Source organism: Callithrix jacchus, chromosome 5, assembly GCF_049354715.1.
Source record: "Callithrix jacchus isolate 240 chromosome 5, calJac240_pri, whole genome shotgun sequence".
In the NCBI taxonomy this organism is placed as follows: Eukaryota; Metazoa; Chordata; class Mammalia; order Primates; family Cebidae; genus Callithrix; species Callithrix jacchus.
The window spans coordinates 56842871-56858121 of record NC_133506.1 but is presented as its reverse complement, the minus strand read 5'-3'; positions in this window follow the sequence as shown (position 1 = coordinate 56858121).

Genomic DNA, 15251 nt, shown 5'->3' with positions numbered 1-15251 from the left:
ACAGAGGACAGACTTGGGTATGTGAGCAGCCTGGCCTGGCTCACCTGCCAGCACAGGACAGGCTGAGATTCTACTCCAGGCAGAGTGACTTAGGACCTAGGGGCATGACTTCGAGGCGCATCCCCTGGTGCAGAAATCCCCGGGGGAAGATGCCAGTGTCCCTTTCCAATCTAGGGCTGTTTTCTTTCCTTTCCAGTCTCATGCTGTCTGGGCCACTCCCCACCGGCAGAAGCCTCGCCCTCTAGTCCACCCAGAAACATGTGCTCCCGTCCAGGCTCCACTGCTGAGCCTCTACGGCTCCCTCCGCCAGGGCACCTCCACCTGCTAAGGGGCTTCACCCTTTCTCTTGATGCACTGAGTTGGCTGTGGCTACTGCAGGACCTGGTGCACACGTCTCTCTTCACAGTGTGCTGGAGTTCCTTTCTGTGTGTCTGTCCCCTGGCCACTCTGAGAGCCTTGAGGGTGCGGGAATAGTGTGTTCCCCTCTCCACATGTGGCCCAGGCTCTGACCCTCTGGGGGACTCCAGGGGATGACCCCCACCGGTTGCACTGAACCCTGGGGTACTTCCTGAAATCACTCATTACACAGAGGAATCACCCATTACACTGAGGCATGAAACAAGGGGAGGAGCTTGACCTGGAACCCAGGGCTGGCTGAGTTCAGACTTCCAGTCTTTTTTTTTTTTTTGAGATGGAGTCTCATTCTGTTGCCCAGGCTGGATTGCAGTGGCACCATCTCAGCTCACTGCAACCTCTGCCTCTTGGGTTCCAGGATTCTCCTGCCTCAGCCTCCCGAGTAGCTGGGACTACAGGCATGTGCCATCACACCCAGCTAATTTTTGTATTTTTTTTTTTTTTTTAGTAGAGACGGGGTTTCACCATGTTGGTCAGGCTGGTCTCAAACTCCTGACCTTGTGATCCTCCTGCCTTGGCCTCCCAAAGTGTTGGGATTACAGGCATGAGCCACTGCACCTGACCCAGACTTAGTCTTAATTATGACTCTGCTCCAAAGAAGCACACCATGTGTGCTGGGTCCTGAGGAAGAACTGGGTGAGCTGCTTCTCCCACCTCCCTGGGACTTGAGGGTCTTTGAGTTTTTGGAAATTTCTATGGAGCAGGAGATACAGTTCCTGCTCACAGGGGAAAATCAGAACAAAACAGTCAAACCAAGCAACCATCAAAGGTATCGGATCTGCTGGAGAAAGGAGGTGTGTTCTGGCAACAGAAGATGGGGAAGGGCCGTTCCCAGCTCCCAGGGTTTTAGTTGTGTTTCTTGTCTGCTGTTAAAAAGAGGGGAACACCAGAGGTGGGAGCAGAGAGACACGTGTCACAGGGGTGCCAATGACAGAGCCCAGGCTCAATCTCACATCACGTCTGCCTTGTCGCTGGCTGGTTTATAGAAGCAGCTTGACAGAGGGAAAAAGGAGGTCACAGTAACCTCTGCTGGAACGGGAGCCGCTGACACGGGTGGACTAATAGTGTCAGCGTGAGACGCAGTGCACCTTGTTACGCTCCCATGTCCCATAGGGGATGCAGGCTCCGGTTCCCTCAACCTGGCCCTGTCCTCTGCACCTGCTCCCTGGGATCCCCCACTGGGGGATGGGGCTGTGCCCTTCATGTCTGGGACTTCATGCATTCACCTGCTCCATATCCTGGTATCATTAAGGTGGGGGCGGAGAATTGAATGTTTTTCTTTTACTTTAATTTTTATCTTTTTTCCCCTTTTGTTGTCCATTCTTCCCCCAAAGCATGTTGCAAGTGTGTCCACTTTCCTCCAACTGAAAATTGGTACCCACCATCGCTCACCTGGCTCTCTGCCATGGTCTTCTCCTCACTGTTCTCTCTGAAAACCAGGCCCCAGAGGGGCCCACTCAAGACTGATTCCAAGACTGTTACATCCCTCTTGGCTGAAAACCCTCAGCTGGCCTCCTGTAGATGCTTGATAACGGCCCACAAGGTCCTAAACCCTCTGGCCCCTGCCCAAGTCCTCAGTCCTGTCTCCCCACACCCACTCCCAGGCTCTGGCTTCTCCCCAGCTATTTCCTGCATCTGAGTCTCTGAACTTGCTGTTTGGGACATTCGGCCCCAGATGCCCTGATGGCTGAGGCTGCTCAGGACACAGGCGTCTGCTCAGGAGGCCTGCGGGACCCCTGGCAAGGCTCCTAGGTAGCCATGACAGTTCACCCCTCTTGCTCTGGTTCTAAGCTTCTTGAATATTTCCAAAGGGCAGGAGCACCCATACCTGCACAGTGTTCCATCCCTAGCACCCGGGATGGCACTCGGCCTGCAGGGGCTCAGCAAATACCCAAATAAAGAAATCCGAATACATGATTGCAAAAGCTGGGAGGGGAGGGGGTCTCCCAAGACTTGGGCTTCAGGAGTGGGAGCGGTCCTGTGATGCTGCACCTGGCCAAGCTGCTGCCCCCCAGGAAGTATGAATGACCAGGAACAAGGAGGGTCTGCAAGACTGGGTCTCTGTGAATGCACTATCCACCTGGGGATCTAGAGGCAAGGGTCGGGGGAGTGCAAGGAAGGTGATAAGAACAAATGTCCTAGGAGAGGAAATCAAATTAACAGTAAAATAGACATCAGATTTAAAGGGAGGCAGAAAATGGGGGAGGTGCCAGGAGTGGGAGTCATAGGAGAGTGGTCAGAAAACGCCAGAGACCACGGAGAGCAGAAGAAACTGGAGAGTGGGTCTTCTGCATTGTCTGCCTGGAGTGTGAGGCTATCTGCTGGGTAATGAGGGCCTGGGGAAAACGGGGTCTCACCTACAGAGAGAGACCTTTCAAGTGGGTGTGTCCTTTCAAGTTACATTTCACCAGGTTTTGTTGTCAAATTTTGGGATTACTGCTGATCACCTTCTGCAGAACACACGTCCTAGGCTGTGAGAGGGGGCTGACATCCTCAGCAAGTGGGATGGCTAGGGTCCCTCCATGCAGCCCTTGGGTCTCTTTCTTCTGCAGCTGTTGTGGGCAGAGAAGGGAATTTGCATCCTCCCAGTCTATTCTGATGCCCCAACCCCATCACCGCTAACTCGTCTGCCTTCATGGCCATCACTGCCCTTGGCTCAGGCAGCTCATGGTGGCTCCCTACTGGGCATCTGTCCTCAGCAAGCAGGCCTCAAGCAAGCTGAGGTGCCCTGCTTTCTGGGTCTGTGGGTGGAGCTCTAATGGAGAAGAAAATGGAGAGGCCAATGGAAGACGCCACCTTCTTAAACACACACACCCCACTGGAAAGCCGCTTCCTGGGAGAAGGCAAACTTCAGCGGAGCAGTGGGGCCACCTGACATGTGCCTTAAAAATCTCATTGCTTGGATCCCTGCCCAGCTCTGTAGATTCAGATTCAGCAAATATCATCAGGGCATGAGTGACACTATTCTTGACCTATCCCCAGGTGTCCCAGAAGGGACACCAGTATTCAATCTTCTAGGGAAGGCACGCTGTCACTTCCAAATGTTCCTGCTCCAGCACCTTCTTGAGACTTAAGTTTTGATAGTTTTTCCAGTAAGGGGGCCACCTTGGGTTGGCACGTGAATGCCTGATGTGATGGGGAGGCGTGGCAGGGGTGCAGAGGAGGCTGAGATGTCCCCTTCCCGGGGAGGGGGGTGTGACAGGGGGAGTCTCAGGACAGCCAGGAGGGGCCTCCAGGTGACCAGACACCTCATGGGAGGCAGAGAGGAGACACTAAGGAAGAAGCTGGGGTGATACTGATATGATCATCTGGGCAACTCAGCAAGTGACTCAGCACTCAAGCCACAATGGGGGAAAATGACTCCAGGAACAAGATTCCTCCCAATGGGCTAGGTTCAGATGGCCAGCTGCACGCAGAAGAGGCTGTGAGAGCAGCCGAACTAGTGGTGGTGGGGCTGGGGCATGAAAAGATGGATTGGAAGGATGCAAGTTTCCTTCTCTACCCCCAACAGCTACAGGCAGAAGATACCTGAGCGGCTGCATGGAGGGACCCTCGCAGAAGGCTGAGCTCTGCACACAGCCTTCAGCTGCATGGCTTGGACACGTCACGTGAGAATGAAAAGTATCTCTGACATTCAGGCCACACTTGGCTTTCTCATGAGTGCTTTCTTCTGGAGAATTCCAGGACGAAGGAAAAGGAAGAGAGAAAACTGGATGGCTGGTTGAGAAGGACCACGAGTGTTCTCCGGAGACTACCTGGGTGTTCTCCCAGGACCACAGAGGCCCAACTCTATCAATGAAGGATGAACAGGCCTCTTTGGTCTGGCGGCAACCGGTGCCTTTGTTTAGCATACTTGGGTTCATGTGCAGGGATAAGTGAGCACAGCACAGACATCAGGCTCTGAGGACCTTAGCCCAGCCTAGTTCTGCATGAAGGATTCAAAGTCTCTTCTCCCATCCCTGCGGAATCCTCTAAGTTCATCCATTAATTCAGGGCTCCAACCACACACGGGGCTGTGCTACATTTCAGGAGGAAGCTGGGGATAAAAGAGACACGGCTGCTGTCCCTGAGATCTCACAGTCCAGTGAGGAAGTGAGGCCTGGAACAAAGATGCAAGGTGGACTGGCTCAGGGGGCATGAATCCTGGGGGCACCTCATGTCTTCACACCTCACATCTCAGCTCATCCTCCCGCTGTTGGAACGGGACCTGCAATATCAGCCTCAATTTATAAGTGAGAAAACACAAATGCCTTCGGTTTTGAGATTAGAAACAGGCGCCATCCTGGTCCCGGAACCCCAGTATTCAGGATTTTAGGGGCCACTGCGGATCCTTCACCTCGTGTTCCAGGCGGAAGCAGCTAGCTGCCTCAGGCTTGGCCCCCTTTGCTTCCCTCCAAAGTCCCCGAACTCCTCGGTTTGCTGTTCATAGGAGATTATGAATAGTAGATGCCCCCGAATCCTCTGCACTACCACTCTAAAAACATTGATAGACTGTATATTTCAGAGCAGTTTTAGATTGACAGAAATTTAGCAGAATGTATGGAGGGTTCCCAGACACCGTTTCTCCTCCAGGCACAGGTGCACAACTTTCCTGTTAGCGTCTTGCATTTGCTACAACGGACAGACCAGTATCCATAAACTATCATTCACTGAGGCCCACGCTTCACATGAGGGCTCACCTTTTGTGTTATAGGACTGTATGGGTTTTGTGAAATTCATCCAGTAATACAATATAACAGGACAGCATCACTGCCTTAAACATTCTCTAGTCTGGACAACATAGTGAGACCCCATCTCTAAAACAAAATGTAAAGTTAGACAGGTGTGGCGACACACACCTGCAGTTCTAGCTACGTGGGAGGCTGAGGCAGTAGGAGCACTTGGCCTGGGAGTTCAAGGCTGCAGGGACCTAGGATTATGCCACTGAACTCTAGCCTGGGCAACAGAGCAAGACGCTGTCTCTAAAAAAATAAAAGAGAATAGAATGCTCTGTGCTTCACTTATTCATTCCTTTCTCCCCCAAACCCCTGGCAACAACTCTTCACTGTCTCCATGGCTGTGCCTCTTCCTTAATGTGGTGGAGTTGGAAGGGCACAGCATGCAGGCTTTTCAGCTGCTTCTTTCACTCAGCAACATGCATTTGAGTTTCCTCGGTGTCTTTCCCTGGTGCAACAGCTCATTTTTTTATCACCGAATACATCCCGCTGCATGGATGCCCCACAGTTTGTTTATCCTTTTGCCAGTTGAGGATGTACTGCTTGCTTTCAAGCTCCCTGGGTTTTGATAGTGGAGACTGAGTTACGTTCTAGTCCACCTTCCCCCTAAACGAATTTCAGATAAGAATTTGTTGTCTTCCCTACATGACCAGCCCCACCTTATTCCAATGGCAAGCCTTTGCCTCCTCCCTGGTCAGAAGGATCTGGTTATTCTGCCCCAGCTTTGACTGTGAGCTTGGGGTTCGGGCCAAGTGACTGCACAGCTCCTGCCCTGTCTCCTTGAGGTAGGAGGTGGTACTCATTCCAGAGGTGGGGCTCAGACAGTGGACCAAACTGAGGACTAGCTAAAACAGAGATGGGTGGAAACAGCATTCCATAAGACACACCCACCAGTGTGCCATGTCAGTTTACCATCACCATGGCAACACCCAGGTATTACCATCCCTTTCCATAGCAATGACCTGACCACCTGGAATTGCCAACCTATTTCTAGAAATGTCTGCATAATCTGCCCCTTAATTTACATGAAACTTGAAAGTGAGTATAAATATGAGTGTAGCACCACCTCTGAGCTGCTGCTCTGGGCTCACTGCCTATGGAGGAGCCCTGCCTCACAAGGAGCAGTTCCCCAGCTGCTGCTGTGCACTGCCGGTTCAATAAAAGCTGCTGTCCAACACCACCTGCTCACCCTTAAATTCTTTCCTGGGCTAAGCCCCAATTTAGGAGCTCTGCTACCCTGCCTCACCCTCATCACTGTGCTGTCCCCTGCAGCCTGCAGGTAGCATGCATGGTGTCCCATGGAGTCCTGTGAGCACCTCTCACTAGTACAATATTTCAGATGTCAATTAAGAGCATTGCCCTCACTCTCTCCCACTTAGAAAAAGAAGCATGGGGAATTGGCAAGTCTGGAGCACTCTGCATTTATGAATAGTCTCCTTCTATTGGGACTCTCAATGACTATTATGATTTGCCTTTTGTTTATAAATTATTGCTGGAGAAGGCACATTCTCAACAAACAGTCATTGCTCTTAAGAGATAATGATCTTTAGTGAGAGTGCCATGGTCTTCTCTACAAATGATCCAATAAATTGTACTTGAAATTCATTGTTTAGGGGAATATCATGAAAGTATGGGAGCTCTCTCTCATGGCCAGAGGAAGAACGGGGTCCTAGGTGGATGACTTGGACTCTTGGTCTTTGACTCTCAGTCTGAGGTTTCTGAGAAATTCCATACCCAGGAAATTTCCAGTCTGCCTGCACCAAGGAAAAGGAGGGCCATCTTCATACCCTATTCAAAGGTTTCAGACTGAGTGCTCTAAGTACTGTCTTTCATATCATTTACACTCCCGCTCTCTGAGGGAGAATCAAGACTTGACAGAGAGGAAGAAGCTCTGCTGTGGTAGATGGAAGGTGCTGGTGCTTTGTGGCTCATTTCAGTGATACAGGAGGATGAATTCCCCTTTCTGAAATCTGGACCAGCCTTAACTGCTGGTTTGCCCAATACAATGTAATTAAGTGGCTAGATCTTTAAGACTAGATCACAAGAAGCTACGCAGCTCACATTGGGGCCTCTCTGGCCGTTTTGTCTGGGACCCTGAGCTGCTGTGTAAGAAGTCTAAATACCCTGAGACCACTGTGCTACAGAGGCCACATGTAGGTCACCTCCAGTTCTTCTCGCCATGGTACCAGGCATGAGCCTGAAGTTCTCCAGAGCCTCTAGACCAGCCCATTCCTTGGCTGAGTGCCACCAAATGACCCCCATTCACATCACCTGGAACAGACGAACCATCTGGCTGAGCCCTGTCTGAATTCCTGACCCACAAAATTTTGAGATACAATCCAAGATGATTTTTTTTTTTTGGCACAGAGTCTCACTGCAACCTCTGCCTCTTGGGTTCAAGTGATTCTCCTGCCTTAGCCTCCCAAGAGCTGGGATTACAGTTGCCCACCACCATGCCAAGCTAATTTTTTGTATTTTTAGTAGAGATGGGTTTCACCATGTTGGTCAGGCTGATCTCAAACTCCTGACCTCATGATCCGCCCACCTCGGCCTCCCAAAGTGCTGCCACCACACCCGTCCCCAAGATGACTGTTTTAAGCTACTAGGTTATGGGATGATTCACTGTATGACAGTAGATAACTATCTGTAACACTTTCTACCTAAGAGGCACAGTCGGCTCAGACCCACACCCTTGTATCCAAAGCCTGCCGCTGGTAGGTAAGAAAGGGGAAGAAAGCCCACTCTCACTTCCACAGTGCCCCTGATGCTGGTGAGCTCAGAGGCTGCGCCGGACAGCTGTTTGAGGCTGTGGGGTGGCAGGAGGCCCCCATGCTTCCCCGTGCCCACAGGGAACAGCCAATGGGCTCAACCTCAAGTTGATTCAGCCTCAAACACAGAACTCAGACCCTGGAAATTCCAACCATGTCCATGACGAGGTCTTCTTCACTCACAGAGCTGGACAGAAGTAGCTGATTCCTGGAGGCCCTGATGCTTTCCACACCTGCCCTCCACATATGGAATGCATTTCTCTGTTCACACTCTCGTCTGCAGGAGAGAAGCAAGACAGGAATCATGTATATCAGGTTTTCAACCACAGAAGGACAGCATAGGGGTAGGGGAAGAGGAGGGAAAGGAAAGGATTTTTTAAACAGGAGTAAAATGATGCCTTTCAAGAGGCTAAAATATGGGTTACGTGTCTTTTCTTGGGAATCCGCCCTGATGTTTTCTTAAAGACTGAGCTGCCTCAGGTGAACCTGGAGAGTTGCTCCAGAGGTGGGCTCTGTGAGCTGAGTCTAGAGCAGTAGAGGGAAAGGAAGCAGAGACTATTGCCTCTATTGCTCTCAGCATTAGACATAGTGCCCTAGGAGGAAGCTGTACTGGGGAAAATGGGATGCTAATTGGCTCTAAGAGAATCAATGCAGGAAGCAAGCCAGGGATGAAGCTTCTGTAACTCTATAGCTCCCTGCTTCCCCTGCCGATCAGAGGCTGACATCAGGACGCCGGCCTCAGGCCCACCACGGCATGGCCCTGCATTGAGGGGGCAGGCAGTGTCCATGGAGCCTGCTCTCCCTACCACACTGCACATGGAAAGCCCACAAAGCAAGGGCAGAATGAGTGAGAACATACGGCTGAGGAAGGAACAGGCTTTCCCACCTTTACTCTGTGGGGGCAACTCATCCCAGGAGCAGGGGCAGCAGATTCTGCCCAATTTGTCCTCTGCTCTAAGCTCATCTTGCAAATGGAATTTCAGATGGGCGGTTTGCTAAAGGCAATCCCAGACTCACAGCGTTGAATCCCAGGCCAGTGAATGTGGTGGCCCCAAGGCTGGCTCTTTCTGGAAGCGTCCCCCAGCAAAGTCACATCCCTAGTGTCCCCAAAGGGTAGGGAAAATGCAGAGGCCAGTTCAGAATGGATGGCCAAGGAGGGCTTCTCCACGTTACAGTGGACACATTGGTGTCCCATGGTGCATTGCCAGGTCCATCACTGATGTCGGGGACTGTGGTGAGGGGCTGCTCCCATGCAAGCTCCCAGCTGCTCCTCTCAGTCCTGACCATGTCTTCTGGCTTCAGGGGCTCCTCAGCTGTGTGCAGGCTGAGCTGAGAGAGAGAGAGAAAGAGAGAGAGAGTGTGCGTGTGTCTGTGTGGGGAGGTGTACTGGTAATCCCCTGGGGGCAACCAGCAGCAGTGGGAGTTGATGGATGTGTCCTCCCAGGCTCCTGTCCTTCATAAAACCAATCTCTCAGGTTATCAGAGTGCAAAGTGATTTGATGGGATGGAAGAACTGTGCTATTCAAAATGAACAGGGAAAGGCCTTTTTCTGAGTGTGTTTCCCTGGTCCTGAGAGACGGCGTCCTGCCGCAGCCCCAGGTGCCCCATCAGGGACTGGCTCAGCAGCACACCCTTGCTGGCATCTCCGCCTTCTCTGTCTCCCTACTTCTAAAGTCATCTTTTTAAATAATAAATGCAAATTTATTAATTTTTCTATATAGTGGTGAGAACACTCAGCAGGAGATTTACACTCTTAGACTTTCAGGGTGAAATGCAGCACAGTTTAGACCCCTGGGTCTTAGTCATCTCCCGGAACTAGAACCTTGCACCCGTTGAACAGCAGCTCACATTTTTCTATTCCCAAGCCCCTGGAAACCACCATTCTGCTTTCTGTCTCTATGAATTTGCCTTCCCTAGGCACGGCCTATAACTGGAAGCATGCAATATTTGCTTTTTGGCAACCGGTTTCTTTCACTGAGCATAGCATTCTCCAGGTTCATCCATGTTCTTGCATATGGCAGCAGTTCCTTCTTTTTAAAGGCTGAATAGTATTCCATGGTATGGACAGACTGCACTTTCTTCAGGCATCCATGGATGGACACTTAGGCTGTTTCCATGCTGTGGCTGTTGTGGATGGTACCATGAACACGGGGCTGCAGATGCACCCTCCCTCAAGCACACGGGGAACTTTCTCCAGGACAGGTCACAGATGAGGTCACCAGACAAGTCTTAACCAATTGAAGGAGACTGAGATCATACCAAGTATTTTTCCAGTCACCATGGAATGAAACTGGAACTCGACAGTGAAGGAACATGGGAGACTCACAGAGGTGTGGAAGTGAGACATCACATACCCTGGAGCAGCCGATGGGCCAGAGAACTCCAGAGAGGGATATTAGAAAATACGCTGAGACAAACAAAAACCGAACACAACAAAACTTACGGAGCTTAACAAAGCAATGCTAAGAGGGAGGTTTACAGCAAGCAATGCCTGCGTTAAAAAAGAAGAAACTCTCAGATCAACAACCCAACGTTAGGACTCAAGGAACCAGAAAAGGAAGAATGAATCAAGTCCAAACTTAGCGGAGGGAAGCCACTTTAGGGAGGGCATTCGGGCAGAGGGCATGAAGAGCGGAGGGAAGCCACTCTGGGGTGGGCAGAGGGCACGCAGAGTGGAGGGAAGCCACTCTGGGGTGGGCAGAGGGCATAGGGCATGCAGAGCAGAGGGAAGCCACTTCAGGGAGGGCATTTTGGCAGAGGACATGCAGAGCAGAGGGAAGCCACTCCAGGGCAGGTAGAGGGCAGAGGGCATGCAGAGCAGAGGGAAACCACTCTGGGGTGGGCAGAGGGCAGAGGGCAGAGGCCACACAGAGTGGAGGGAAACCACTCCAGGGTGGGCAGAGGGCAGAGGGCACACAGAGCAGAGGGAAACCACTCCAGGGCGGGTATTCGGGCAGAGGGCACACAGAAAGTTTTAACCACGTTTATGTAGACTCAAAATCCAGTTATTGTTTTCAAAACATACAAGTGAAATCGGACTTTTTACCTCCTATCATCTTCTGAAGCAAGAAAAGCTTCCATTCAAAGGGAAGCAGGGGGCCGCCAACCCACTCAGCACCTTTGCTGCTATCAGAAACCCGAGTGTTCTCTTAGTTGTGAACCGTTTTTCTCGGTCTGAAGCGAAGTCGGACACAGGCCCCCATGTGGGAAAATTCAACGGCAGCGTAAACACCTCTGGGGCACGCATTTGCGTTGCCTTGTATGCAACGGTGCATATTCATTTACACAGATTTTCCTGTTGTGTTCAAATGCCATTGACTCTGGTATGTAGAATAAAGTAAAATTAATAGTTCAGCTTGAGTCAAGTGGATTCATACACAATATCCAAAGTCACTGATAGAGGGGAGCCAGTGGCAGTCCCTCAGGAAAGGGCTGAGTTGTCCCTTTCTTCTCTGAATCCAAGGGCGTGAGCTGGAGAGCTGGGAGTAAGGGCATGTCTGCTGGCTGGAGGAAGAGCTGGCTGCCTCCAAAGTGGGAAGAAGCGGGTGGAGGGGGAGGCTGGACATGCTGGAGGGATAATGACACCAGATGCAAGGAAAATGCCTGGAGGAAAAGCCTTTCCCTTTCTCTTTTAAAAAATGCCCATTGATAATAGACTGGATTGGAAAAATGTGGCACATATACATCATGGAATATTATGCAGCAATCAGAAATGATGAGTTTGTGTCGTTTGTAGGGACATGGATGAATCTGGAGAACGTCATCCTCAGCAAACTGACACAAGAACAGAAAATGAAACACCGCATATTCTCATTCATAGGCGGGTGATGAAAAATGAGAACACATGGACACAGAAAGGGGAGCACTAAACACTGGGGTCTATTGGGGGGAAAAGGGGAGGGCCAGTGGGAGGGGGAGGTGGGGAGGGATAGCCTGGGGAGAAATGCCAAATGTGGGTGAAGGGGAGAAGGAAAGAAAAGCACACTGCCATGTGTGTTCCTACGCAACTGTCTTACATGCTCTGCTCATGTACCCCAAAACCTAAAATCCAATACAAAATTTAAAAATAAATAAATAAATAAATAAAATGGCACACTTTGGCCAGGCATGGTGGCTCATGCCTGTAATTCCAGCATTTCCGGAGGCTGAGGCAGGCAGATAGAGCACTTGAGGCTGGGAGTTTGGGACCAGCCTGGCCAACATGGCAAAACCCCATCTCTGCTAAAAATACAAAACTTAGCTGGGCATGGTGGTGCCTGTAATCTAAGCTACTCAAAAACCTGAGGCAGGGGAACTGCTTGAACCCAGGAAGCAGAGGCTTCAGTGAGCTGAGATTGCACCACTGCACTCTAGCCTAGGCGACAGAGGGAGACTCTGTCTTAAAAAGCTACATTTCCTCCAAGTAGTCAGATTGCTTTGCATTCTAACACCTCGAGAGATGGATTTTACAAAGGACAGTACTTGGAGGAATCCAAAATCTACCAGGAATTTAGAATTGGACTTTTGTGGTCATTAGGAAAGCTTGACAGTTGTCAGGAGGATGGGCAAGTCTCCTGATCTTGGTACGTGGGCTCTCCCTTGTATCACCAGGATCTTTTTTCAGCCAGAAAAGAGTGAATCCCAACTCATATTGGCTTAGGTAACTCAAAAACCGAGACAGACGTGGCTGAATTCAGGCATGGCTGGATCCAGGTCTTCAATAGATGTCTCTTGACCTGTGGACTTTGTCTCCTTTTGTATTTGCTCACAGTAGCTTCATTTTGAATGAAGTGTTCTCCTTCTAGTAGAAAGAATGCCGCCAGTGGCTCCAAGTTTATACCCTACCTTCTCAGCCACCCCAGCAGCAGGGAAGCTGAAGCTATTTAATTATTTTGGCAAAAAGGGCTCGTTGGACTTACCTGGTTACTGCAGCTCTCTCTGAGCCTATCACTATGGCAGGATGACAGGATGCTCTGATTGGCTAGGTCTCAGCCGCAGGTCACAACCGGAGGCTGGGGTTGACTCAGTCAACTCAGATCTCACTGATGAGAGTGAAATTCCCCACTGAAAACTCAGGATATGTTATCAGCAGAAGCGGGCAGCAGATGCTGGCAAGGCATCCATGAGACAGTGACACTGCGCTGTGGCCTTCAGCCCAAGTTCTGGCCAACCCACCACAACAGCCCAGGGAAATTTGAGAAGTACAGCTGGTGTCAAAAGGTACGTATATCTGTTGTATTCCTAGGCATCCCTTTTATTTTCTTTTAGATGGAGCCTTAAAAGAAAAAGAGCTTTTCTATTCTCAACATAGGTTCTGCTCCAAACATGCAGAACTCCTTTAATTACTCACGTTGGCTGCACCAAGAACCCTTCTTGGCGACTCCAGGACCCCTGGGGAAGCATTGTGGATGGGCCCCCCCCCCGCACCTCCCTGTGCCCCGCAGGCCCCTTCCCCGCTCTTCCCCACCCCTGCTGTGGGTGGGCCTCCTCTGGGGTAGCCCCAGCTCCCTTTGCTCACCTTGCACGGAGCAAAGTACTTACAGCTCAGGTCACTGAACAGAAACCTGCAGGAGCCGGTGCACACCGAGGCAACTCTTCTAAATCAATACGAGAATGATGGCGGTGACATTTCACCTTCACAGGGTGCAGCTCAAACAGAGCCAGGCTGGAGCAGTAAAATTGAAACTAAATGGAATTTCAGGGGTGACAGCGGCAGGGGCTGAGGTGGCGAGGTTGCCTTTGTAGCATAAATTCATATGCATTATAAAAAATATCGCCCGAATCTGAAGAACTTGGCACGATTCCAGGAGACAAGCAGACGCTGTAGTCATGTTTACCCGGCATGCTTCAGCAAACTTTCAATCTATTTACAGGTATGCATGACAAACTGCCTTGAATGGATGAGTTATTGGTTCTGCTATAAATGAAATTAATACTGTGAGGTGGAGGAGGTGTAGTGATAACACCATTAAAGCCAGCTAAGCTTGGAGGCCAGAGATCAGCTTTCAAGTGTGGCCGCTTCTCACCAGCTGCCGCGCGGAGCCAATTGACCCAGGCATAGGCTCAGACTATCGAAATAGGAAGAAAAGGCGAGTCTCGAACAGGTGATTAGTGAATACACACATCTGGGAGGAAGGGAAGGTTGTGAAACAAAGCTGCATCTCTCCAGGACAGTGTTTTTGAAGGCCTGAGAGCCCAGTCTGCTCGCCAAGGTCAGCTGTCACGGAGCAAGGAGGCCACCCCTTATGTGCAGATGGGAGGGACAGTGGAAACACCGTGTCACCAGGTGAGTTTCCCAGTTTATCAAGGGTGACACTCAGCAGTTTGGTGATACTCAGCTCTTGCCTGAAAATAACCACAAAGCCACTACTTATGTTGCCAGCAGGCGGTTAGAGAGGGTGCTCCAATGTTGGTCCATAGCAACTGGGAAGCATCGTGAGATTTGGGGGGTGTTGATGTCCTGTTTATTATTGAAAACCTGTTTCCCAGACAGTGTAACAGTAGGTCTTTTTTTCATGGCAGAATGAGTGGCATATCCTTGTTTGTATAATACATGACAGCACACAGATTTTACCTGCAAACTTTGTAAAATAATCATTCTGAGCCACGGCTCAGAGCAGTGGCTGTCATACTGCTGTTACTGCTGTTTACTGAAAGGCAAATGTCTCTGAGAGAGATGGGCCATACCTCTCACGGGGAGCACCCACCCCTTTACTAATCATGCACAAGAGATTTGCAGAAAATTCTTCACAGGATGGTATTAATGGGGATTGCTAATGGTGACATTTGTTTCCCTGAGACATACGTGCATGTGCACACGTGCACGGGCGCACACACACACACTCACACCCGTGCACAGGGTTCTGTGTTCTCTACAGGTGTTTTCCCCCATTCATCAAAATATGAAACCTGAATAATTCACCCCAAACTCACATCCCATAATGTAAAACCTCATCATGATTGACGGGGGTGGAAAGTGAGTTACACCTTTGCAGCCTCTGGATTTCCCATTGCTCTGGGCAAATGCCAATGAGGAGAGCAGAAGCTGTGCAGGAGGGCAAGGCCAAGCTCTCACACTGCTCCCCTCTCTGGCTCTGCCTGCATGTGGGGAGGCTTCACACTTCTTTTTCAGAGGCCAGGAAGCTTTATCATTATTGAAATAAAGCAGTGGTTTGAAAGTGATGTCAGGTCGCTGGCAGTGTAATGAGACAGCAGCACAATGTACCATAAGATGAGCCAGCTTTTGGGGCGAGCCTGGGCCGTTGGGGTGACCTGGGCTGCTGGGGCGAGCCTGGGCCATTGGGGTGGGCCTGGGCTGTTGGGGTGACCTGGGCTGTTGGGGTGACCTGGACCGCTGGGGAGACCTGGGCCGTTG